Below are 26,009 nucleotides of genomic sequence, written 5' to 3' on the forward strand. Positions count from 1 at the left end.
AACTACATTATTTACAAAATCAAACATGAAAACGTCTTTCGGACAGCTGTGGTTCACGAGGCAGAGTGGGTCATCTACCGAATGGAAGGTTAGTGGCTCGATCCCCAGTTCCTCTCCACTGAAGCGTTGCCAAACCACTGTGGGGTGAGATGCTGATACTAATTACCTCCGATGTGTGTGTGTGATAACTAGAATGCACTTAGGGGAGACTAAAGTGCTGTGTGAGTGTGTCTGTGAATGAGGCTTGTAGTATAAAGTGCTTTGAGTGCTCATTTAGTCTAGAAAAGGGCTATATAAGTACCAGTTCATTTATCTTGCTGTTTTTACCTTTCTTTCCTCATTACTTCTGGATTTAAAATGCAATTTTATTTATGCAATTTTATTATTCTTTACTCTTCATCATTCACACTCGGATCCATTGAATCAAAAACTTAGCTCTATGTTATATTCAGTTGACCCATTACTTAGTTCTTCTATATCTATGGAAGGGTAAAAACACTATTTTTTTTAACTATATCATTATCATTAGTGCACTGGTGATGTGGTTGCCGCTCAATATTCAGATGTGAAAAATCAATGAAAACAGGATTCAGCTGCTGTGTTACTCATACATGTTAAATAAATAGTTTCAACAGCCAACACTAAACTGGGAGACATTATATTTAATCTGTTCCTTAAAACATATCACATTCAAGTATTGAGATACAGAGTTAAGAAAATCCACTAGCTTGGTATTAAGAAAATCAGTTTTTATATCAGTGGTTCTCACTTCTGCAGAGTTACATGGTGTTAATTAAGGAAGTTGTTAATTCAATTAATGAAATGTCACCAATTTGACATCAATTTAGAAAGACGTTTATCTTAAAAATGATAAATGAGCAGTTATGCCAGAATCTAGAATGAGTACATAAATTAACACATACTCGAATTTGCTAATTGAGTGTATTAATGAATATTTACACTAGGGTGGTTCATTTGGGATGAGAGGGGAAGATTGGATAATGGAAAAAAGAGTAAACATGTGAACAATTTTTGTATGTTTGCATTAATCTGACAAAAATCAAGAGAATTTGCACAAAGAAAGTAACTTAGATGGGTGAATTTAATATTCTGTTTTTTTTACACTAAAATGGATAAATCATAAAACCTATTCCTGGTTCCCCGAATAACTTGAAAACCCTTGAAACTATAGTTGTTCATTAAGACTATCTAAGTTTTTGTGCAATTGCTGTTAAGCATTTCTGTTAAGATTCTGTTCACATTGTTGTTAGTTGGTATGAAATAGTGTCATCTGCATGTGATGACTTAACAAAACTTATTTAAGCTTTTGCCTTGCACATCTTTTTTATCTTCGCTGAGCTCTCCTCTGTTCTGCATAAGGGTGGCTCAGCTGTTGGTAATTAGTCACTTCTGACGTTGCAGAAACGCCTGACCTCAGTCTTACCTGGATACTTGGATGGATCGCTAATTTACTCTGGTGGGGATAAACCACTATGAAAGTGCCTGTCATGAATTCCCGCTCTTGCTGTAGATGACTGTACTTGTTTAGCTGTTGATTAATCAGCAACATTATTCTCATCCAAGGGCAAAACTTTCACTGGGGACTGGACGCCAGGAATGTCCCACCCATTGCTAATTATATTCCATCACTTTTAAACCTTGACTTCAATCTAGTGACATAAATGTTGTTTTTAAAAATACATATATTTGTTCTTCATGAGTCATCCAAATAAATAAATAATTATATAAGCAATCTATACAGGCATTCTTATTTTACAATGTGATAACCATAATTTTCAGCAATGAGTGTTATTGGGATATAAAATTTCAGACCAGATAGAAACTAAACAAAACTACTTGCATGGATGAAAATGCAATCCATTCGTAATAAATAATATTTTCTCCAAAGAAACATCAGGAGTGATAATCACAAATAAATCTCTAAAGGTCAAGTGCTGATTTATTCAAATACATCATTACTATTGGAATAATATGGGGGACATCCTGCAGAGGTGTACGTCTTCTTCTACCTCTTAATTTTCGTATTGTCTTATATTATTTTATGTAAAGCACTTTGTGACTGAGGTCTGTAAAAATCTCTAAACAAATGTTGTTTCCTTGTTTGGTTACTTCAGTTGGCTTTTCATTAGCCATGGTAATTGATAAGAATGTAATGTGATTGGAATTGTAATTCCATTGCTTATCGATTTGATTCTTTAATGATTCATTTACTGATTCTCATTGGGTTTTCACTGGCTCCACTTTGATAGTTATCACCATCTCAAATGTTTGTGCATGTTGGAGGCATTCATTGTTGGGGTCACTACTCAAAAAAAGTAATGTATTAAACATATAACACTAAACACTTTATTTAAAAATGATGCAAAGTGTTACTTAATTGCTCTCAGGAGAAGGTAAGTAGGTTGTTACACTACTCGTCACATTACTTTCTAGTTTCTCCATAAATGACCTGAAATGCATGTTCTCTTAATTACCATTTATCAATATAAACCTGAGGCTACACTCCCGCACACCAACACAAATCCCTTTCCTAACAAGGACACAGACGTATGAGCACAAAGCCAACAGCACAAAGCAAAGATGAAAACCAGCAGAAACAGACTTCAAAGTGATCGCCACAGTGATCCTACTTTAGAAACATAAACAGGTAGAAACAGAGGCTGCAGCCTGTCTGCTCATCCCTTTGTTACCTGTTGAAGTTCAGGGTCTGGCTGCTGGGCGTGGGTCAGCATTCACTTAGCTTTATCATCACTCACAGTCTGTGCAGGGGTTTGTACGCAGTTTGCACGTCACCATCTTGCTCTTGTCCTTTTGTGTAGGAAAAATAAAAGTAATGTCCATATCCTCACTGTAAACAGCAACACTATTTTCCTCCTCCAGCACACAAAATGAAATCAGCTGAGTGTAGTGCAAGTGCAAGTGGAGCCGATAAGCGGAATCGATAGGCAAGCAGACTAACAATTTCAAGGAACCAAACCTCTTTGATACAACTGGTCTCAAGTCCCATCCCTACTTAAGATGCTTGAGACATTTCATTTCATTTAATTATGGAGATTTTGGAGTGTTTAAGTGTTTCTGTGATTGTTCAGGGGATAAGAGGTCCAAAACACAGGACAAAAGGATGGGTAATAATCCACAATCCACATCCTTAATACAGTGCTGGGTCATTAATAAGTTAAGTAGCATAGCAAACAGTTGAGTCAAAAGGAAGGTAAAAGGTCTCGCAAAGGTCAGGGACAAGGAGCAAATGGGGGAATACATATGTATATACTGGGAATATTTTAAACTAAAATGATTCTGTAATACTGTTTAATTTTTTTTTTTACCCACCAAACAGTACGACTGGTTTGATATTTTTCACGTCAGCAGCCAAGGCCATACTTGTTTGCTGTGTATTAGGACAATCTGTATGCCATTCATGCTGTCTCTCCCTTCCATGGCCAGCCTTGCTAACGTCATTTAGAAAGCATCTAAAAGTCAATTACAAACTCAGAGGATCAATAATTGCTCTGTTCTTTACAGCAAACGGGGTCTAATAACCAAGGCCTCAAAGCCCAATTTTCTCTAAATTAGTCTATGTTTGGTTGAACAGCCTGACTTCTAAATCTAGTGGGCTACTTTACTCCAAACATCACATCATTTGTTAACTTGACATTCCTTCAATATCCAAAATTGGGACAATGATGGATGATTAGTAACCACAGCTATTACTAAGAAACACAGTATAGCCTTGCTTGAAAGATCTGACAATATTTTTACTGCAACTAGTTATCAAGATGCATGTGCTTGGCAGTTTATTTTCGCATACATTATCTGTTCTCCATCAGATGAAAGAGCAGTGTGCATGCAGACATTGACGCTATGGACGTATGGCTTAAATAGGGCTTCTTTAAGTGTCAGTCATCCTTCCTAATACAGTGCATCAGAGAAATGAGGCCCGCTATATTGGCAAGAGTTGGCAGCACGTGATTGCAGAGAGCTTAGCAGTCAGCCTCCCTTTCCTCCTCAGTGCACAGCTAGAGTGACACAATTGTCTGAGGTACTGGAGCTTTTAATTGAAAAACTTGTACTGGAAGTATCTTTCCTAAATGAAGTGTCATCTCAGTGGGATTTTCACTCTTACTCCTCAGCTTGGAACACTCGAATGAAGAGAGAGAAATCATTTTAAGCTATTTTTAAATATCCAGCAGGGTAGAAAGATGTTTATTTTTTACATGGCCTCTAAGAGAGGAGTGTATGTTTATATACTGTGGGACCAGTTACTTTTCATTGCAGTGCCCTTGCTCTGTACTAAAAGGAAGACTAGAAATGAATCAGCCCATTGAGCCGTGTGAAATAATGAAAAATTAAATGAAATACTTTAGGAAGAAACCGTGATATACTACTGTGTACACAGCTATCATTACTGTCTGCCCATAATTTTAAGCCCAACTAAGAGTCAGCTATAACAGAATATTCATCTTTCACCTAATATTGTTGATAATGGACTTTATTAGAATTCATAGAGTCTCATTTCTGTCCATTTGATGAATATAATTTCAACATTTACTGTTTTTTGCTTTAAGTTATTAGCTTCTTAGGGAGGATAGAGGTTTTTAGCAGTTAGTTGCTCGCGGACTGCCTTTGTCTGTTTAGTGCTAAGCAGGGAGTATCATACAACAGGTAGTATACAAACTGTTCAAACTGTACTTATATATTATTAAGCGCTGGTTCTCATCCAAATCAGACCCTAAGTGGTCTCAAGAAGGGATCAAAACATGAAAGTGGCATAAAAGAAAAAAATAATGATGATTTTAAGGAATCTTATTGACAGGCCATTACAAGTAGAGATGAGCTCAGTTTAAATGTTTGTAAGCTAAAATGTCATCCAGCTCATTTTCCATCTACATAAAAAGACAAATACTGAAGAGAATGGACTGTTAACTCTCTTGTTGCATTGGATGCTTGGTTGGCAGAGGTTGCCTGTCCTGTGCAGCTTGCCCATTTACAGTAGCCTACAAGAGGAAGCTGGCATTGAATGCTGGGTTTAGCTGGGCATGTGCCTTCACTAGAGGCTTTGCTCACACTAGGATAACAGACAGTGTGAAATGTGAAATGAGCCATCTTAGCCCTGTGTGTACTTTTTCGCTTTAAATAAAATATTACGTGAAGTCTGACCTGAAGAAACAAAATGACCTCCTGTCTTAAGTTGAATTTGAGCCCTGCAGGTTTAAAAAAAAGTCAATTTAGGTTAAAAGACAAAAAAACAAAAAAAAAACATCAGTAATAATGTCAAGAGGTCAGGGGCTAAGCTGTAGCAACATGAAAGCAAGGAACAACATAAACTGTCAAACAGGTGAAAAGCATCACAGTAATCTTCTGGTTATGTGAAGGCATCCCCTTCTTGACCTGTCTGTCTTGTTGGACAATAACGTCGGGCCCAGACTTAAACAGTCTCAATCACGGCACAATCTGTTTCCCTTTTACGACTGTCTGATTTTTGTGTGAGGAGCGTGTTGCGGAGCTCGGGGCAGTGTGACAGGAATAAGAACGACTCCTGCTTGTCCTCTCAGGGGCTCGGTGAATATCTGCAGCTATGCAGCTAATTGTCTCTGCCGCTTTGCGTCGGCATTCTGAATAATGCTGCAGCAGTGTTGTTCCTATCACAGGCTGCTGTTTGCCTCTGGCAGTGATGAAAGGGAGGGCCAGCTTTACCTGTGAGGATTTAATGAGCATATAATATAATAACAATAATTACTTTTAAGAATTGAAACATTACCTTCCTCCTCAAGTGTTTAAATTTTATTTCTGAGAATAAAAACATTATAGCCTCATAAACCCTCAAAAAGCACAACTGCAGGAGTCAGAGACTTTCTTGTTGCCTTCCTTTAACCCTTGGAATTTTTCACAAGTGTCATTGTGTGCTCATGAGGATCGATGGGTCTGTGTGTGTATGTGTGGGCATCCCAGTTCCAGAGGGATCTTATGCTCCACTGTCATTAATGAGACAAGATTTATTCTAAATATCACTGCACCCTTGTTCAGCCCCAGAGTCTAGCATGGTGACTGGAGTAAAATAAATGTGTCCACCTCAATCCATCTCAGACCTCTCTGCAGCACACTTTGGTTCTTTTTTTAACCACAAGGGCAAATATTTATGTTAAATTAAAATCAAATTTCCACTGTGCCTTGTGTTGCAAAAAATTCAGTGGGATTTTGGACTGGGCTGGCACGCTGTCAGTTCACTTCAGCAGACAAGCAATCAACCCGACTTTTCAGCCAATATAATTGTTATGCACATATTTTTAAAAAATGTTAGGAAAAACCTTCTTGTACCTTTTAATCAGTCTCTCCGACTGTCTTGTAGCATTTTAATTTGAAAGGGAAAAATCATGCACTGTCGTGAATGTATGTCTGCTGTACTAGGACACTTTTTCCTGTCATATTTGAAACTGTTATCATGTGAAACTAATCTGGAGCTGACTTTTGCTGCTATACAGCAGCAGACTATTGTTTAGTTTTAGCCCCCAGCACTATATGTACCTCATATCACATGCATGCATTCACAATTGGTATAGTTGACGGGTGTAATATTGTAGGCTAGCCTTGTGTAATTTGTCTGTTCATTGCCTGGACTTGGCTGAGCATTAGTGAATGTGTTTCCTTTCCAAATATGTTTATTTATAGCTTGCACACTTGCTGTATTGCAGCTGAGCTGCATTTTAATGATTCAGCAAAATTCTCTTTCTGGCTTTTTTTTTTTTTTTTGCAGCCCTCTTGATATGTACAGGCCTCTGTGATGGGCTTCCAACTATATCTTTGAAGTTGTTGTTTACATGGACCCCAGGAGACCCCAGGCAGAACAAAAAGGTGGAGAGGGATTAATCAATAGTTTTGGTAAAGGAAGGGGGAAGGAGGGTAATGTCTGCGCCCCCAAAACCTCAAAATTCCCACTCTTCCCTCAGGCAGAGATGATCAGGGTTTAATGAACAGAATTAGTTGGGAAAAAAAACTTAATGTAACAGAAATATTGCCTTAAAAGAATAATAATTTTGGGAAATAGACATATTGGCTTTGTTGACAAGTCCAGTACTTCTTTAATGTCTGTACATAAAAATTAAGCTGGAGCCAGGATTTGTAAGCTTTGATTAAAACGGAGACTGAAAATACTGAGAAAAAACTGGCATGGCTATGGACGAATGGAGGCAGATATTAAATAAAGTAGCGTCTAGAATTGATAGCAAAATGAAGCATTACTATAGCTTTTCATGCATATGGTACATTTCTATGTCTGAATAGATAAAAGATTATTCTATTTTTCGCCAAGCAGTATAATTACACTTCAGGATCAGATTTAAGTTACTGATGTTTCTCTGTAAGAAACTTAGTGAGTTTTAAAACTTATGCAAATTTTCTATTTCACTAAGCCTGACATGGTGAGTGCTCCTCAAAGGTCCTTCACTAATGGAATCCAGCAGTCTGAATATATTGACATGATGTGACTAGACTTTCATGTAGTTGTATGAGTTGGTGTGCAGTAACTCTTGTCATCAAAGATATTTAAATCTGACGCTGCAGATTTAATGTGACAGGGAAGCTGGAGGATGAATAGATCAGCAAAGAAAGGAAATAAAAGACTGCAGAATTTGTGTCTAGGCAATGGTGCAAATATGGGATATAAATGTGCTTGTATACTCCGTTCATATCAATAACTGGTGATGCTACCATTCAAAAAATAGCAGTGTCTTTATCTGCACCTGCTAACACTTAGACTATATGGCCATTAGTGTGATAGGTTTCTCATATTGATGCTAAAGGATGTAATTCTATCACAAGGTTTTGGATAAAAGACAGCTGGCTGTGTCACTGTTGGGTTGATTTGCTTTACTAGGAAAAGCTCCAAAATTGTACCTCAAGCTCTCTCGAGTAAATAGAGTGCTATTTTCTCTCCAGTCTTCTTTAGAGCATGCCAGAAAAACGCAATATGCTTTTTCATCCTACAGTGGTCTTCATGCACTCACCCTACTGTCTGGCTTTCTTCTTTAATTTAAGTCCTTTTTAAAAAAAAAAAAAAAAAAAATAAGGACAGAGGTGTAACATTGCTCCTTTATTTGCTGTTTAATTAAAGAATGAAAAAAGTAAAACTTATACACATATTATCTGAAAATAAATCTCTAAAAGCAGAGTTTTAAAGGTTAGACTTTCAGAGTGCTGCCCTTCAGCAGACAACCAGAGTTTACAAAAGAAAGGTTAGAGATGGGCATAACATCACAACATGATAAAATAAATTTTTGGGGGGTTTTTTGTCCTGCAGTTTGGACATGAGAGGTTTTTTGAGGGACCTTGTCCCCCTTTGTCTTTGTTGGTTTTCAGCTTTAAATCAGAGTTTCTCAAAATCTCTTCCCCTTTCCAAATAACTTAAGATACTAAAAGCAAATGTTGGAATAACCAGATTTCCAGTAGGATGATGATTTTCTTAAATACAATCACTCTGAAGATGCCACCTGTTGTTTAACATTTTTGCTGTTTACACTGAAGCAGCAGCTTCCTCTACACATTAATCATGCTGTTTTCGAATGTAAAACCTTCCTTTTCTTATCTGCTTGAGGCTGTTCAGTGGCGTTTGATCAAGTTGTCCAGCTCACCTGGTACACAGAAGAGCCTGTGTGTTTGTGTAGGAGATTTAATATCACAATGCAATAGGGCGATTGCCCCTTTTATGAATGTGGCGAAATCGTGGGAGAAAAATTATAAGGTAAACCAGACAGCAGATTTATATATAAAATGCAGTGTAGGCTCTCAAACTGGAATAATATGAAATAATATGAAATAAGTGTATGTACATATACACTTATATGTTAATGAAATGTTTAGATTTTATTATTCTTATTTAGGGATGAAACACACCACAAACCTAAGTGTTGATACTGGGGACCAACATATGATTATATTAAGTCTCTGAAAGAGTCCAAGTGCCTTTATGTGTGTGTGTGTGTGTGTGTGTGTGTGTGTGTGTGTGTGTGTGTGTGTGTGTGTGTGTGTGTGTGTGTGTGAGTGACAGAAAGAGGACACAAAATCTATCTGAAAGCAAAACAAACTACCTGTGAAAAACATTCTAACTAGGTTTTTAATATTGTAATAAACATAAATTTGTCTCCCAAAAGCAGCCTGAACTTGTTTCTCCATGATTTATTGCCACATCTGTGGATTTATTTTCTTTTGTGGATTTAGGCACACACTTATTTTTCCCCATTCACTTTGCACTGGGTTTTAAAATTGTGCCAGTATATAGAACTTTAAATTTATGTAACGCCACCAAGGCATAAAATTTCATTTGAACATGGTGATGGTCTGGTTGCTTCTCTAATTTGTCTATTTGTTCTACTTTTAGGCTTCAGCAGATGGGTGGAGATCAATTTGAGTCACCTGGGGCCAGTGTTTCTTCTATGTTGGGAGGGACTCTTGCTTTCATATTTTATGGTCCACATAGGTCACTAACACAACCTCATAATTCATGCAAATGTGTTTATACAAAAAAAAAAAAATGCAGATATAAAATACTATAATTTCACTCCGTTTCACAATAGACCTGCAGGTTTATTGCTCTGGGTCACAAAATAAACTTTTAACATATTTTCAGGCGAGAAAGTAGCTGTGTAAACATCAAATATCTGCTCGGTTTATCAAGATATCGCATATTTGCAAAAGTGCCTCAACGTTTTCGGAGACGTCTATACCCACCAGCTCGATAGCTAGCCGGGAGTCCGAGGGTCACTGAAGCCGCCGAGAACGGCACAACTCCCAGCACATCATTTTCAGATCACCGCAGACTTTTGCTACTCTGGTTAAACGTAATATATAAGTCACTTAGACAACCTAAAAATGTTATTGTTGGGCTTTTTTTAGTGTTTTGTTTGTTCGTGAGTAAATCAGTTTGGCTGAGATTAAAGTTATTAGATTAGATAAAATAAAACTTTATTAATCCCCCGGGTGGGTTCCTCCTTGGTTTTTACACAGCTGACTAAACGTCAAACAGAAAACTGATTAAACAGAAGTATGAGACGGTCGAGAATTTACGCCAGTGTCCTGTTATATTTTAGATAGCAAGGAGCAGACGGCTGAGTTTATTAAACTCCACCGAGACAGCGGTGACGCTAATCAGAAGGCTAGACCGTCTAATTTCCCCAGCCGTTTACTTCCAGCCTACCCGACCTTCTGAGGACCCGGCCCACGTAGACCGCGAAGGCCGGGTCCTCAGGAGGATGCAGCCCATGAATTTGGACACGACCACTAAACTAAAATAAAACAGGAAGTAACTAACAGAGGCTGGACACACACACACATAAACAGTAACTTTACACCAATAGAAACAATGAGGAAGACCAGGAAACTTACATTAAAACTATATGCAGAGAACCCCTACAGAGTACATATAGGAGCAAAAAGAAAACAAACGTCAACAAAGTAAACTAGTGACTAAAACAATGAAAACAGGAAGCTGTAAATTCCAAGAACTCCAAATAAATAAAAGCAAAAAGACCGTGGGACTCTGACATATGCATTGGTAAAGGTTCTTTGTGGGCGGTTAATCACTGCTCATGTGCTGAGGATGAGATGAAAACAGCAGGCAGCTATAAATGCCCACAGATTAAAACACTGAAAAATATAATATTGTAAAATTGTGTATGAAATAAAAAGATTTTTATTAGAGTATTCAGAATTGTAAAGACAAAAAAGTAATATGAGTGAGATTTTAGGAATAAGAGCATTTTCTGTAAGGTACTGGGTAAACAGGAATTATTGGTCATGAATACAAAATATGTCCCCTGTGATTTATGTTGTATGTAAATAAAGATAAAGCTGGTGAGATAAAGATGGTCAGCAAGGTGGCTGTTTTTTTTGTCTGTGGGCAAGTACCATGTGGGCATTAAGATAGATATATAGCTTTTTTTGGAAGTAAGTGCTCACGGAGATTCAGATCAGAAAGACTAAACATCAGTTTAGTGTGCTCTGCACGCTGGGGACAGTTAAAAAAAAATTACAATCATTGATATGTAATGTCTATAATTTTGTTTATTCTTTTTTTTTCCTTTTTTTAAAATTAGAAACTGGAAAAATTAAAGCATGCTAATTTCAGCATAACATAACACTTAGAGAATGTCTAGAATTATGAATATTAAGACGGATGTTAACCTTGGTTGTGGTTTACTGAGATTAGATTACATTCACTAGACACTTTATTCATCCCCAGGGGACATTCACAAATTCCAGCACATCCTCCCTTCTTTGCTTAATGTATATAAAGTAAAGGTCCCTTTGGTTTTTCTCAGGTTTTCCACTTGTCTTTATCAGCACATAAGTTAGTAGAAGAATGAAGCCGCTTTAGTGCTTCTCTGGCGCAGTTTTCCATTCTAAACCTTTCTGGCAACATCACGAGTGTTATGACGGTCCACTGATGGCCACTTTGTCCCCAAAGGGAAAATAAACAATTCATTCAACGCACAAGCGTGCTCATTGTACATTCTGAGGAGCAGGGGGAAAGCTAATAAAAAATCTTTTGTGTGAAGGATGCATTAGCGTGACTTTGTCTGAGTGAGAAGTCTTTGTGTGTATTCGTGTGTATACACACACCATCTGGTGCATTTGATGAACGCAGATAATGATAGCGTATGGGAATGTGTGCATGTCTGCATGTGTAGCATGGTTTTAGGAAAGCCAATTCCAAGTGGCTGGTGTCTGTGAGCCCTAAATCACCCAGTGTCCTTCCGAATCCTTGTCTAGATGCAAGCACAGCAGATGCAGGGCGCCTGCTTCCATCATGGACCGTGATCACTAATACATTTGACCTGCTGACTGTTCGGTCAGGGCAACAGTATTGGCTGTTAGCACTTTTTACAGAAGGACTTCTCTGATACCATAGATAGAACACTGTCTATGGTATCAGAGCTCAAAGCATTTTGTTGCAGTCCTGCCCTTAGGCATGACAGTGAAGCTGCTTTTACAGGAAGAAATATTTCAAAAAATATATAAAGTATTTGTACTGAATATTGTTTTTCTCAGTGTCACAAAGTTTTTCTTTTCTTATTGTTTTAATTGGGTTTTGCTGACCCTTTCCTCTCATTAATTTCACCACAATCTAATCCTATGACTCTTATAACTTAACGTTGTGCAGTGAGCCAAATAATCACTCAGCCAAGTAATAACATCTGATTATTAGAAGTCCTCCTTGAGTTATTCTGTTAAATGAGCTGCCGTTACAGTGCCTAGGAAACTGAATAATTATTGGGCAAAGTGACTTCTGGGCATTTACTGCAGTTACCTGAACAAGTATTTTTTTTCTGCCACTTTGCAGAAACAATCTAGGAGCCATGTCCACAATAGTGTGGTTTAAACCCCTCCTACTATATACAGAAGAAGTTGTTTGTACAGGGATATGTCAACCTTTCACAAATGCTCCACAGGGAAAAACTCACCAGATACATGACATTTGTGCTGCTGCTTTACACCACCGTTACATAACAAGTGTCACGGAAGGTAAACACTGCTTGATGCTAATCGAGTAGACGTTGAACACAGACAATCATTGCGCTCCTATCATCTGTAGAAAATTCCACAGATTTTTGTCACTTACAATTTGTTATTTTACAAAAGTGAGAAGTGGGTTTTGACAGCAAGTAATATGTCCAAAAGTATCCTGCATACATGTCTATTTTTAAAAATAATAAGTGTCAGCTTAACAATGTTTTAGTTCTCTCCTAATTGATCTGTTTTTCACACAGTAGCTATAGTTTTGCTTTATTTAACTGTTTTTATAATCTGTGCTCTTTGATCTGCAGTTCCTCTTGGTTAGAGACTTGTGAGAGAACTGCTTAAAAATTGCTGAGCTCAAAGCCGTTGTATACTACAGTAACACATTTTTCACTATCCTACAAGTATGGGTCAAGTTTGTGCTGCCTGATTGGCTTAAAATTGATTTGAACATTGTGTGAAGGTTTAGCTTAATGAAAATTAAAGGTTTTCTGCATTGTAAGGGTTTTTAACACTTTTTTAAAAAGCCTGACTTCTCCCTTTTTCTCTGGCTTTGCTGTATAATCTCAGCTAAGTCCTTAAACTCTTTAACAATCAATGAAAGCCAGAATCTTTTTGCCTTGCCATGTTCTCAGGTGACAAAGTGATTAGTATCCTGATTTAAAATGTGCAAAATAGCCATGATAGCAACATGGTAGTAATAATAATAATAATAATAATGGATTGGATTTATATAGCGCTTTTCAAGGCACCCAAAGCGCTTTACAATGCCACTATTCATTCACTCTCGCATTCATACACTAGTAGTGGTAGTATGCCTCAGTCAGTTAGTTAGTCCTTCTCTATATGCTATACTGCTTTTTTCAGGCAACCTTAGGAAGGGATAATGAGTCCACATATATAATCCTGTTATGTTTGCACCAAACCAAACTTACGATGCCATAGGGGATACCACAGATGGCAGAAGAATGTGATGGTGAAAAGGTACAAATACTCTATAAAAGACATAGAAGCACATTCAAGCCAAAAAAGGGCAAGAGCAAGTCCAAAAAATGAAAAATAACCTTCATGGCTCAAATTTCCACCTATTTATTGACCAACCCCCCCCCCCCCCACCCCAAACCCCCCCCCCCCCCCAAAAAAACAACATGATTACTCCTCATCAGAGAAAACTTTGGGTGCCTATGCAGCTTCTATAGCTGATCCTTGTAACTTTTTAATAGACTGCAGTAAACATTTAATCTACCATCTTCTTCACAGGCAGTTTATGCTTGTTGTCATAATCTCTGTGCAGCAGAAGGCACCAACAGAGACATTATTACTGTTGGTGCACGGTGAGTGTTTGTATTTTGACTGGTCATTTCCTGTAAGTGCTGAAGACTGCGCAGAAGCACAAGTCTGCATCAGCAGGATACATTAATGCAGGAGGATTGATGGCACAGATGCCAGTTGCTGGAACAGGTGGAAAACATGGGACGCACTACAGAAAACTGCTGAAAACCATCTGTGTTTGCTTTGTTTCCTGTTTTGACATTTTCGGTTCCTGTTCCAGCTGTGAAGCTTTTTTTTTGTTTTTTGTTTTTTTGCAACAACACCCAAAGTTTAGAAGAAAAGTGGAGCAAGCAAAGATATAAATTATTATGCCGCTGTGTATTCTGAATGTTTATCAGTGAATGAGTTGAACTGAGAAGGTGAACATGGTAAATAAAATGCATACTTTATCATTGCACTTGTTATCAAAGTTAATTTTATTAAAGCCATCCATTTTCTAAAATAGCTTTAGAGTCATTAATTAAAAAACATGCATGTGTGGGGAGGAGGCTAGAACCGCCTCTGGCACGAGGAGATCATGAAAACTCCATAAAGAAACCGCTCAGCAGATTTGAACCCAGGACCTTCTTTTTGTGAGCCAACAGGACTTACCATTACACCAGCTGTGATAAAACGGCAACATATTTAACTGACAATTGTTCTAGTATAACATTGCTTCTTTAACAGTAATGCAAGGGTTTTCAATTAAATGTAGGTATTGCCTGATATTCCTCCACAACTTGCACGCCTAAACAGACATGCACACATATTATTTGGGGTAGTAATTGTAAAATGTAATTAATTTCTCTACCATTATTTCAGAAGCAAGCAAAGGGAAAGCCAGACACCCAGTTTTCTTGCAGGTGAAATGGAGCTGGATGTTAATCTGCATCTACATTTGTAAGGCTAATACAAAAAAACAAAGATGTATACACTTACCTTGGTTCTGCTGTAGTTTAAATTCAACAGTGAACACCATTTAGCAGCTAATATAGGTTAAAGCTAGATTTTTAAACACCATTATATAAGACTCCAAGACTAAAGAAAACGTCAGTCTGATGAATTAAAGTGTGAAGCATATTACATTACTATTTGAAGAAAGTCTCTTGTGATCACAAGCAGTGTTCCAGATTTTTGGCACAGTTTAGCGAATCTAATTTAGAGTATCCCTTCATTTTTTAAAAAGACTAAATTCAGAGAGACAGTAATAGCTTAATATGAGACAAATGACCTGTTAGTAATGTCTTGAGGCCAGAGTTACCTCCAGTGATTTGTTTCGGCACAAAATAATATTGTATTGTCAAGCCAAAATTCAAAGATGGCCACTCAAATTAAATTGTATTTTTAGGCTTATATTGAACAACCGTAGCCACAGGGATGTTCTTGATCTGTCATCTGTCCACGTGGCCCACCCTCTTCTCAATATCTCAGAAACAGCTTTAGGGATTTCTCTGTGATATCTAAAACATAAAAGACAAGCTTCAAAGGTTAGATATCAAATGAGCTGTGTATGTATGCATTACACTTCTAAAAATGTCCACTGAGACCCCAGTTACCAGATGGTTGTTAGTGTATCTTTTACCCATATATAATGAAAGAATGAATTTCTTCATTCTCTCTCTCTTTTTGTAAGACATATCAGTCATAATCTAACAAATAAAGAAAGGAAGTTTAGGCAGAAATAACTCAGATATAGCTGACTGTGTGTCACAGAGAGCAGTAACTGGAATGTGATCCATTTAATTTATCCAGCCTTACATTTGCCCTCTGTGATCTTCAGTATCAAGATCATGAGCTATACAGTGAGCAATTCATGTATCTAAAATGACCAGGAAATTTAAGAACCTTCTGATTGCCTTTTTGATGTGCATGTGAAAGAAAGTACATGTACAGCAATCATGTAGCAATAAAATGTCTTTCTTCAACTTTATATGTCACATATTTATAACGAATGCAGCTAGATAGAATATATATTTGTTGTATGTGTGTTTTTAAACGAAACTTTGACTGTGATCCTACAGTAAAAATGCTGACAGGGCGTACACTGCTGCAGAGCTTGTTAAATGCCAGACACGGCTGCAGCTCTTTCAGCAGTGATTCAGCAGCTGTGCTTCCACTTGACTTTAAAATGTTTCCCTGGTCTCGTACTTGTAGTTGCATGGACATAGAATAACACCATAATCAAGTTTTGATATAAACCCTCAGTGAAAAATTTGAAAGTGTAGCAACTACAAGGAAAGTTATACAGAATTTTAATGAAGACTTTTTAGGGGCTCTGCTCAGTGTTAAAGGCAAAGGCTGCAAAGTCTGTGCAATGAAAAGTCTGATGCTATTTAAGAATTTAAAATGTTTCTTAAATGACTGATAATCAGAGGGTGGTAAAAAGGCATTTAGGTATTAATGGGGACTGTGCATTGGGAAAAAGTTACAAACATGTATTTTGATTGCATGGAGAATGCAAATTAGCTGCAGCTTTCTTCATAATGATATATTGTCTTGTAATTAATGGGTTAATTATTAGCATTTTTGAGACAAAAATAAGTTACCAGTTTGCTACTATAGTTGTTGCTGATAGGTTGAGGGCATTTAATGTTAAAACAGTGCAGAAACTATAGTCTCACATCCTATAGAGCAGTGGTTCTTAACCTTGTTGGAGGTACCGAACCCCACCAGCTTCATATGCGCATTCACTGAACCCCTCTTTAGTGAAAAATAAAATGTGATTTTTTTTTACTGGTGCACAAAATGAGCCATGCATGTCATGGCGGAGGCTCTGCCGAACCCCTGAGACTGAGTCACTGAACCCCTAGGGTTCGATCGAACCCAGGTTAAGAACCACTGCTATAGAGCATACTGTATGTAAAGCATTTCTCCCACACAAATTACTGTGTATATAGCAGAGCTGAACTGTTGCCAGCTACAAAGCCCAGGTGTTAGCCGTGAACATGAATATTATTTTGAAATGCAGCCTATTTCAAGAAGGTTGGCCGCTGTTTATGGTACACGTCACCATGTTTTGTTTGCCTATCTGGTCTGAAATATGGAATATTGAAAATATAAGATTGGACACTTGTAATTAAACTTTTTAACTTTCAGCCAAAGTTTTGAGATTGTGTCAGGCTTTATTGTGAGAGCAGTGCTCAGTGCTTTGAATCAGAGGTTAAAGGAAGGACGAAAAAACAGGTGCTCTGTGGTTTGGCTTGTTTTCATCTCATGCACATCACAAGATTTTTCTAAGAGAAAAGACAGAGAGACTGCTCAGCTGGGGCTACAAGACATCTGTGAAGGTTGTCTTTCTTTTTGTACTGGCTTCCCTCTATTTATTTCTTTTCCTTTTTATATCCTGCACTATCCTGCGTTTTCCACATAGCCTTTTATCTCTCTGTCCAAAACTCTCTCTCCCCCTCTTCCGTCTTCCACTAACAGCATGTTTAAGCAATAGCGTACACTGAGTATGGTTGTCCTAATAATTCTTATGGGTTTCCTGATCTCAGGGACACTTCTCCACTGTGGCATCTCTTTAATGAAGGCCCCAGGAGCTCGAACCTCTACCCAAACAAGAAAGGATTTATAAGACCAAGCCGAGGAGTGATTGCGAACAGTCCCAGCATTGTTCAGTCCCACTGGGCCACTTCAAGGGCAATAAAGATGGCAGCCTGCTGACAGTGAACATCTTTTTAAGAGGATCACTGTCTTTTCCCCTTGCAGCTGAGGGTTGTTTTAGGGGCATATGAGTGAGAAAATAAAATATGTGTATTAAACTGTAGTCAAGCAATGTCATAGCATGTTAGTGTCTCACAGATTGACACTACATTGTATATAAATTTTTGCTTTAACAGGGTTACATCACCCTACATTATATTGTTAGTTATTCTCTTTTTCTGATGAATAAAACACCCACTGAACTCTTTGCGTGGGTTGGTCGTCCGCGCCATCATCATAATGAACTTGAAAGGGTGTTGTTTATTCTAAACCTTAAACGAATCCATTCATTTAGAGCCCTAATCTATTCAACCACATTGTTAAGAATAAGAAAAGGTGACTAATATTCTGAACAATCATGCTGTGCCCATCAATTTGGAATGGCAGGCTGGTCTATTTTATAATGGTCAACTCTGGGTTGCCAAGGAAAAGAGGCCAGTCAAATCATCATATTCACTGCCATAGCTGTTGTCACAGTGTGGCACCATAGTTAACAGCCACTCTTTTGCTTCCTTACACCCTTCATTAGCAGAATTTTAAATTCAGTGATTGTTTCTTGCTGAATTATACCTTGTGACTCACAGCTTTGCCTACAAAATGTTTATGCTTATCAAAAACCAGACACTGCATCATGGTCACTGCCGCGTCTTTTTTTGCTTGTTTCCATTAAACACTGGCTTGTGTGTCTGTGTTTGTTTTGCTTCCTCTCGTTGGGTTTATTTTTCTCACTTTTTCGATTGTCACCTCTGCCCTCATTAATATCACCTCTAGTGTGCTCCTCTTGTGTAGTTACTCTGTGTGTTGCCTTGTCAGTTGTCAGTTTGTCTTTTCGGCTGTTTATCTTTCCTGTAATTCCCCGCATAACCTCCTCTTGCTTTTGTTAGTTTTGGATTTTTTTTCTGTAGATTTTTCTTTGTTGGCTTTTATTCAGACTTATCTGTTCTTTCCTGAATCACCAACCACCTTTTTTGTTTGTGTGTGTGTGTGTGTGTGTGTGTGTGTGAGCGTGTGTGTGTGTGTGTGTGGGTGTGCGTGTACGTGTATCCTTTTATTTGGTTGTCCATTTGAAAAAAAGACTATATACTGATCAGGCATAACAGTATGACCACTGACAGGTGAAGCAAATGACACTGATTATCTTTTCATTATAGCACCTGTTAGTGAGTGAGACATATTAGGGAGCAAGTGAACATTCTGTCCTCAAAGTTGATTTGTTAGAAGCAAGAAAAATGGGCTAGCTTAAAGATTTCACCGAGTTTCACAAGCGCTAAATTGTGATGGTTTGATGACTGTGTCGGAGCATTTCCCAAAGTGCAGCTCTCTGTAGGCATTACTATCCATCAAAAGTGGTCCTAGGAAGGAACACTGGTGAACCCGTGACAGGTTCTTGGGCAGCCAAGGGTCATTTATGCGCGTAGGGAGAAATGGCTGGTCTGATCCAACAGACGAGTTATTGTAGCTCAAATAGCAGAAAAAGTTCATGCGCGTTCTGATAGAAAGCTGTCAGAATGCACAGTGCAGTTTGTTGCGTTTGGGGCTGTATACCTGCAGACAGGGTGCCTATGCTGACTCGTGTTCACCAATGGTTGCCATGTGTGCATCAGAACTGGCCCACGGAGCTATTGAAGCAGGTGGCCTGGTCTGATGAATCATGTTTTCTTTTCTATCATGTGGATGGCCTGGTGTCACTTACCTGAGGAACAGCTGGCAACAGGATGCATTATGGGAGGAATGTAAGCTGGCGGGCAGTGTGATGCTTCGGGTAATGTTCTGCTGGGAAACCTTGGGTTCTCCCATACATGTGGATGTTGTTTTGACACGCTGCAGACCCTTTCATTCATGGCTGTCCCCTCTTTGTGCTCTGCCGCAAAGTAAGAGGAATGGTTCAAGAATGGTTTGAATTCTCCAACAATGACTTTGAGATGTTGACTTGACCTCCAAATTCTCTAGATCTGGACAAAAAAGTCCAATCCATGGAATCCCTATCTTGAAATTTAAAGGATAACGTATTAATATCGTGGTGCAAGGTACCACAGTACATCTTAAGGGGTCTAGTGTAGTCCATGCCTCAATAACTGTTTGGGCAGCAAAACCAAAGAAATGGGCACTTACATAGCATTAGGTAGGTGGTGATAAGGTTATCCCTAGTTGTTAATATGTTTTCAACGTTTTAATGATTTGATCATGAGAGTTTATACTGTGAATCACCCATATTTTTTTCATGAAAAAAGCTATTTTTCACGAATCCTGTTCTAAAAGCTAAGATTTAATTGAAATGTTCAGCTCAAAATGAGTCACTTTACTCATGTCAAAAAGTCCCTCTCCTAACATGACTTCATACTCACTGTGTTTTTCTTGTGTTGAACTGAGATTAAATCTGAGGACGAGCAATATATTCTGAGCAATTTAAAGTAGTGTCACTGTGCTATGCAGCAAGAATGAATCACCAGTAAATTAATGGCTGTAGAGGAAAATAAAGACCCAGTCTCATGCAATTTGGGGGAAAATACATGGAAATGAGAGAGCTTTATCTACAAGAAGTGGTGTGAGTCATCCCCATAGAAATGCCATTGAGTACGGTTTTATTCAGTGTGTCTACTTTCTTTTTTCCAGTGTCAGCACGGGTCTGCATAGCCTTGTGCTTTTAGTTGAGCTCTACTGAATTCAGAGAAGAATTCCATGCTCTTTTTAATCATGCTGCTGAGAAAGAAAAGTGATGTTTTGAGTCTTGAGTTTGGATCCATTGAGTTCTGATACAAATCCTTAGCTATACTTTTAGATTATGCACTTTCAAAGAGGCTATTCGTGCAAGATGTCAGGGATAAATAAATACTGTTCTTTAATACTGCTCTCATATGCGTCCATGAATTATGCAGCTAGATCAAACAGCTGGGTGACTACAGCTGTTATGGAGACAGCCTATTTATTTAAGTAATGTAAGATATACTAAGCAAACATACAGAGAAGCTTAATGAAACCTAGTATAATATACAGTGCACATCATCACCAGGTTATTTAAATGTATAGTAGTACTATTACATCACCATGGTGCTGGTGCCTGTTGTCTATTTATTTAAAGTAACTCGTGTATGTTCAGAATATACACGAGTCACTTTCTTTCTTTCTGCAAAAGCCATTGCAATATAGCTGATTTATTTCTTCCCTGAGATTGCCAGTGAAGGCATGTTGAGTGTAAATCTTCTTACCAAACAGCCGTTGACTGACAGGAACATCCACTACAGTCTTTCGCTCTGTAGAATATGGAAAGTACACATTACCATATCATAAGATTATACTAAGCCATTTACAGGCTTGCAGCTTTAGGGACAGCTTCTTAAAGAACAGCAAAAATCAGCGTAAAGATCATGCAGTGGAGCTTTGAGATATGCTAAATATTAACTTTGTTGTTGAGCTCCAAAGAAGCAGGCAACGTTTGAGACCACCGTGAACCATACTTCCATTTAATCGTCTGCTAACCTAAAGCTGAGAGCTGTGTGGCGTTGCAAAACTGGAACAAAACGTTGTCAAGCACCACTTTTACCAGACGCTATTATAAGCAGTAATTTTTTCAAAACTATTCCCACAGTTGTTGCAATTTCCATCCTCTAGCTTAAAATGACACCATTATTTATTGATGTGGTGTTTCCCAAGCTGATATGGAACCCCTCTCAATAATTAATCTAATGCAAGGCCTGGCCATGCTGAGAGAGCGGCGTGCTGCTGCTGTTGATGCTCCCACTAAAGGAGCACAGTGATCATTTGGCCCCAGTCTGGGTTATTTCCATCTCCCCGTTTATCACTTTTATTGTAGCTGTGATGAAACACGGCGCGTGCCTTCATAAAGCACTTACGGGCCTCTGCTTGTTTAATACATTCCTCTCCCTGTGGCAGGTCTGCACTAATCTAATTTACCCAGAAGTCACAGTGCACACATGCCCATGCTACTACACTTATCACAACGCATCTCATAAGAACCCCGATACATACATGAACATGTATATATGTAAAATGCTATGATTCTTATTACTCATAAGTTTACTGCTATTGCCACAAATAATTCATTCAGCTTTCCCAGATTTATATGAGTTTGAGCTGAGCCTAAAACGGGTTAGTGTACTTTAGCCAAACTTAATCCCACTCCTCCAGGACTCACCATGGAAGAATTAGGATGTGCAGTTTTTGAGGTCAGCTGCTTGTATTTGAAATCTCATTGTTTCAGATGTTAGCCAGCATTCATGAGCCTTGTGAAGGTTAAAACGCTTGCATGTGGTCAGATTTAGTCATGCACTTCATTTAACCTCATTCACTGAAGTATAGGCTAAATTTTATTTCAGTTATTAAAACTATCAAACCCATTTGTGTAATGACACTGTGATGAAACCAGTAAGAACTAGTTTATCATCACTATAAAATAAAAATTGTAACCATGACATTCGCAGACAAAACATAGCAAAGATCAAATGGCTCAGCGCTGTGGTCTTTCTACCCTATGTTCCTGCTGTACATCTTCAACTATACATCCTGAAGGATGCTGTCATAAGCTTTAGTAAGTGCACAAAGACTGGATTAGCAAATTCCCATAACTGCTTGAGTGTCTTCCCAAGAGCAAAGAGCTAATCCATCGTTCCTCAAAGGCACTGAATGTGAGTCTTGAATCTGAAGCCAGTCTGTCTCGATCCAACTAAAGCTTTCTCTGGGAGGACTGATAAATGGAGCATACTCAGTGGACTTCTTTCTAAAAAGCGGGAAAGGCAATTTTCACCTGTAAGAACAGTGTGCATAGTCTTCTCCTCAATTTTTGAGTTATATAAGAGGCAAAAGAAAATCCTTTTTCTGATCCTCATCTTTTCTAGAACTCAAAAGTTGATTTCTGTGACCATAAAAACTGGTTTTGGTCTACAGATCTCTGTCTGCTTTTTTGTGATTTATCACAAGTCTTGAATGTTCCCCTTGGCTCGCATAAAATCCATATTCATGAGATGGTTGTTAAGATTATTTGATCTCTTACATTAAATTATACCTGAGGTTGCAGGCACTCTCAAATACACCTGAGCAAGCACACATGCAAGTGTTGGGGAACAGAACCTCTAGGCCATTCATTTATTCTGATCAGGGAAGACCAGTGAAATCAAATGCCAAAGCTTAATGATTTTTTCAGTGAATTTAATGTAAGCTGACAGGATAATATTAGCCCGAGCTACTTTATCGGCACAAAAATACACACATAATTAATTAATTAAATAATTAATAATATATACTCATATATGTACTCATTTTAACTGATCATACACTGTACATCACAGTATAAAGAAAACATATTTAAGGCCTAAACCTTTAGAAAGTAGAGTTATTCTAGGAAAGTGGTTTTAATGAATATGTGTGATTAGTTTTTATGCTTTTTTTGTCTGTAAATTTGCTATAAAGCAAATTTAATTCTAACAGTCTAACCCCAGGGTTCTCAATGTGCGACCTGTGGGCTAGTGTTAAACTTTACTCATGTACTTAATAAGAAAAGAGTGGACTATTAATCTATAGTTTTTATCAATATCATACCATTATATAGGAACAGAGCAAAAGAAAGGGGGATTCTCTTCAATTCAATATCTAACAGACTGAACCTTTAAATGCTGAAATACACAGCTGCTGTAAAGAAATATAACAAAAAAAACACTACAGTTACAACAATTACCACAGAAATCATCACCTTCTGAGCAGATATATGACAAACACTACAATAAAAGCAAAGTCGGTGAAGCAGTCAGTTATATGATGGCTCCCTTAATTGACACTCAAAACGTTGAGAACTCCTGATCTCAACCCAAAATATACTTGCATGAGAGACATCAACTGGACAATAATAGAAAAGATATTTCAGAGTGGCTGCTGACAGAGGATGTGGTAAAATTACCGGAGCATTTTACTTCAGCCACATTTCGATACTTGACTTGCACAAATGGTAAATGGCCTGTATTTTATATAGCGCTTTACTAGTCCCCAAGGACCCCAAAGCGCTTTACACAACCAGTCATCCACCCATTCACACACACATTCACACACTGGTGATGGCAAGCTACATTGTAGCCACAGCCACCCTGGGGCGCACTGACAGAGGCGAGGCTGCCGGACACTGGCGCCACCGGGCCCTCTGACCACCACCAGTTGGCAACGGGTGAAGTGTCTTGCCCAAGGACACAACGACCGAGACTGTCCAAGCACGATTGCCCCACAAAGGCATGCAAGCAGTCTGGTTGCCATTTTAGCTACAGGAAATAAATGTATTCATGTCATTTCAGCCACTTAAGAAAAGTATGAAGTGTGTTAGCAACTGTACAGGGAGTGCAGAATTATTAGGCAAATTTTGTCCACATCATCCTCTTCATGGATGTTGTCTTACTCCAAGCTGTATAGGCTCGAAAGCCTACTACCAATTAAGCATATTAGGTGATGTGCATCTCTGTAATGAGAAGGGGTGTGGTCTAATGACATCAACACCCTATATCAGGTGTGCATAATTATTAGGCAACTTCCTTTCCTTTGGCAAAATGGGTCAAAAGAAGGACTTGACAGGCTCAGAAAAGTCAAAAATAGTGAGATATCTTGCAGAGGGATGCAGCAGTCTCAAAATTGCAAAGCTTCTGAAGCGTGATCATCGAACAATCAAGCGTTTCATTCAAAATAGTCAACAGGGTCGCAAGAAGCGTGTGGAAAAACCAAGGCGCAAAATAACTGCCCATGAACTGAGAAAAGTAAAGCGTGCAGCTGCCAAGATGCCACTTGCCACCAGTTTGGCCATATTTCAGAGCTGCAACATCACTGGAATGTCCAAAAGCACAAGGTGTGCAATACTCAGAGACATGGCCAAGGTAAGAAAGGCTGAAAGACGAGCACCACTGAACAAGACACACAAGCTGAAACGTCAAGACTGGGCCAAGAAATATCTCAAGACTGGTTTTTCTAAGGTTTTATGGACTGATGAAATGAGAGTGAGTCTTGATGGGCCAGATGGATGGGCCCGTGGCTGGATTGGTAATGGGCAGAGAGCTCCAGTCCGACTCAGACGCCAGCAAGGTGGAGGTGGAGTACTGGTTTGGGCTGGTATCATCAAAGATGAGCTTGTGGGGCCTTTTCGGGTTGAGGATGGAGCCAAGCTCAACTCCCAGTCCTACTGCCAGTTTCTGGAAGACACCTTCTTCAAGCAGTGGTACAGGAAGAAGTCTGCATCCTTCAAGAAAAACATGATTTTCATGCAGGACAATGCTCCATCACACGCATCCAAGTACTCCACAGCGTGGCTGGCAAGAAAGGGTATAAAAGAAGAAAAACTAATGACATGGCCTCCTTGTTCACCTGATCTGAACCCCATTGAGAACCTGTGGTCCATCATCAAATGTGAGATTTACAAGGAGGGAAAACAGTACACCTCTCTGAACAGTGTCTGGGAGGCTGTGGTTGCTGCTGCACGCAATGTTGATGGTGAACAGATCAAAACACTGACAGAATCCATGGATGGCAGGCTTTTGAGGGTCCTTGCAAAGAAAGGTGGCTATATTGGTCGCTGATTTGTTTTTGTTTTGTTTTTGAATGTCAGAAATGTATATTTGTGAATGTGGAGATGTTATATTGGTTTCACTGGTAAAAATAAATAATTGAAATGGATATATATTTGTTTTTTGTTAAGTTGCCTAATAATTATGCACAGTAATAGTCACCTGCACACACAGATATCCCCCTAAAATAGCTAAAACTAAAAACAAACTAAAAACTACTTCCAAAAACATTCAGCTTTGATATTAATGAGTTTTTTGGGTTCATTGAGAACATGGTTGTTGTTCAATAATAAAATTATTCCTCAAAAATACAACTTGCCTAATAATTCTGCACTCCCTGTATGTCAATGAAAGAGGGTTAGATTTAACTAATTAATATGTCTAATTCTCTGCAGTTCAATGGGATGATATGGCAGCAATGATATTTACTCTGTGTGATGTGTAATGTTATGTGGCATTACCAATTAAGAGAACTTAATAACTCTGTTTTTAAAGCCCAATTACTATAAACTTCATGAGTGTTAAATCTTGAAAAAGAGGATGCATAACAGACTTCGTTACCAAGGCCTTTTTTCAGTCCTTATGTTGAATATAAAACAAAAGACAATCTCACTACAAAGCCTCTTGTACAAGGTCTTAAATGTGTGTCTGTTTATCTTAATAGCAGGTTATTATATTTCAAAGTTTCATGATGTTTTGACTATAAAAGGGTTTTAATCCAAATATAGCACAGATCCAATTATTTCCTCCACAGCAGTAAAACCAAAGGAGAGAAAGCAGTGAGAGAAGCAATTCCCACAATGAAATCACATGACCACAAACCACATAACAGAGCTGCAGTTTATCTACTCAAAAACAATAAAACTGTGCTTTAACTAGAAACATATAGCATTTCCTCCCTGTAGCCAACAGTGTATTGCT

At 38.3% G+C, this 26,009-nt stretch overlaps 1 protein-coding gene across 2 annotated transcripts in view; it reads left to right on the plus strand.

The window, feature by feature from the left end:
- Positions 1–26,009, plus strand: part of LOC113024921 (FERM domain-containing protein 5-like) — an 86,147-nt gene that overhangs the window by 24,797 nt on the left and 35,341 nt on the right. The gene's annotated exons all lie outside the window — the stretch shown is intronic.

This window comes from Astatotilapia calliptera, chromosome 1 (genome assembly GCF_900246225.1).
Source record: "Astatotilapia calliptera chromosome 1, fAstCal1.2, whole genome shotgun sequence".
In the NCBI taxonomy this organism is placed as follows: Eukaryota; Metazoa; Chordata; class Actinopteri; order Cichliformes; family Cichlidae; genus Astatotilapia; species Astatotilapia calliptera.